Genomic DNA, 2294 nt, shown 5'->3' with positions numbered 1-2294 from the left:
TTTTAAAGAATTATAAATTAAATAAACAATTATTATATATTAACAAAAATATAGCTTTTCAATTTATAGCAATATACAAATTAAAATTCATTAGATCTACCAAGTTTTAACAAAATCTATGTTTTATATCAACTTATCTCTAGTTCTGTCAAACAATATTATAACTAACTCTAGCAAAATTAGACAAACTATAGATCTACCAAAAAAAATTCATAAATAAACTAAAAAGACTCAAATAGGATCATTTTTAACCAAATTTGTACAACACCTCAAAAACTTTACATAATAAATTGCAAATATTAAAAATAAAACCTTACCTAAACACTTGATGGCGAGATCGGCGACTCCGAACTTCGCGATGGCGACGGCTGCAGAAGGGGAAAGCGAAGGAAATGAGATCGGGAAGGATTTTGGGAATTAAAGTATTAGCATAAAGTCGCCCGTTAAATGGGCGACTTATAAGTCGCCCGTTAAATGGGCGACTTATAAATCGCCCGTTAAACGGGCGATTTAATCTCGCCACATCATCACCACGTCGGATCTTGACTATTCTAGTCAAAGCATAAGTCGCCCGTTAAACGGGCGACTTTGCCTATTTTTTATTTTTTTTTAAACATGCTTAAGCTCTTAATATAATTTATAATCATGCTTAGTCTTAAAATTTTGCTTTTTGATATTCCTCTTAATTAGTTTATCAGCTCTTCAAACCACCAGGAATAAAGAGCCAAGCAAACTAAGAGAAATTGAGAGAAGAGAAACTAGGAGAGAAGTTCCTATACCAAATGAGTTTGTGCCAAGAGAACCTCTCAAAATATTTGTAAATAGCTTTATATATGAAGGAATTGAAATTAGTTTACCATAACCATACCAAGAATGGCCCAAGTGGTTCCCTTCAGAAATCATCACTGTAGATATCAAATCTCTAATTTGAGCAGGAATGGGTAACAATCCAAAAATATGAAAAGTATTTTAAATCAAAAATCCAAAACTTCTGTTTGAATTGGAGTGTTGCAGCGCTGAGATTATGAGTACGAAGGTGCTAGCATTTTGAGAGCATCAGTGCCAGAAATCGCCGTTGTGATATTTGAGTCTCTATCATACAGTAAATCTAATTTCAACATGCGGCACGTAGTGCTATTGTTAAGAGAGTTGCTATTTGCATGTTTTACATTCTTGCAATTTGTAAATTTGTGATGATTCCAAATATTATTGTTTTAAAGTTTTGTTTTACATTCTCTCATGTGGACTAACATTTCAGAATAATCGAACTCTAGACTAATGAAGAATTCAAATCAAAATTCAACATGAAATAATTTATAAATTGAAGCTTGTACTTTTCATTGTATTGAGTTTGAGAGGGAGTGATTGTAATAAAGTAACTTAGCACACACACACACACTTGGGGAGATCTTTAAAAAATTATACTGATCGTACGGGACGAACCAGGTTCGTATGGGATGATCAAGTCAGTTATCCCCTCGGAAGAGCAATGGAACGAACAGGAAGTGAGAAACTTTTTCAAAGACCTGATCATCCAGATGAATTTTTCTATTCATCCCAGGACGAAATGCCCTCTGAAAAATTTTTGTTCAAACGAAATCCTTTTCGTGCAAGGACGAAATGTTCTCTGAAAAATTTTTGTCCAGACGAACTTCTATTCGTCCCAAGACGAAATGTTCTCTGGAAAATTTTCGTTCAGACAAAATTCTATATTTGGTCCAGGACGAAATGCTCTCTATAAAAATTTCGTCCAGACGAATTCCAATTCGTCCCAAGACGAAATGCTCTCTGGAAAATTTTCGTTCAGACGAGCTCATATTTGTCCCAGGACGAAAATTCTCTATCCTTTCAAATTTTGATAACGTCCTGCAGTTTGTCGAAACCGACCCATGGTATTATTGTTCGTACCGGACGAACTTAGTTCATACGGGATGATAATCGGGTACGAAGCCAGTTTGTACCAATATACATTAGGTTCGTATGCAACTGATTTAAGTAAATTCGTCCAGAACAATTCACAATCATACTGAACAATCCACTATGTACATACTTGAAAATCAGTAGTTTTTGGATGATTTTTTGTATCTTTCCTATATAAAGTCCAATTAGAACTACCTCTTAGTCTTTTTTCCTACTGATCTTCGTGCCAATTGAAGGGAGAGTCAAGGAGAAAGTGTGAGAGAGTGTTTGAAGGAGGATTCTTACAACTGGAGCGTGAAGGATTCACTTGGTACTCAAAGGTAAGAGTCTCCACTTGTGGTTTGTGATTACTTCACTCTTTTCTCTCTTCCTTC

This window comes from Dendrobium catenatum, unplaced genomic scaffold (genome assembly GCF_001605985.2).
Source record: "Dendrobium catenatum unplaced genomic scaffold, ASM160598v2 fragScaff_scaffold_810, whole genome shotgun sequence".
In the NCBI taxonomy this organism is placed as follows: Eukaryota; Viridiplantae; Streptophyta; class Magnoliopsida; order Asparagales; family Orchidaceae; genus Dendrobium; species Dendrobium catenatum.
The sequence above is the reverse complement of the archived record's forward strand: the minus strand, read 5'-3'. Positions refer to the sequence as shown.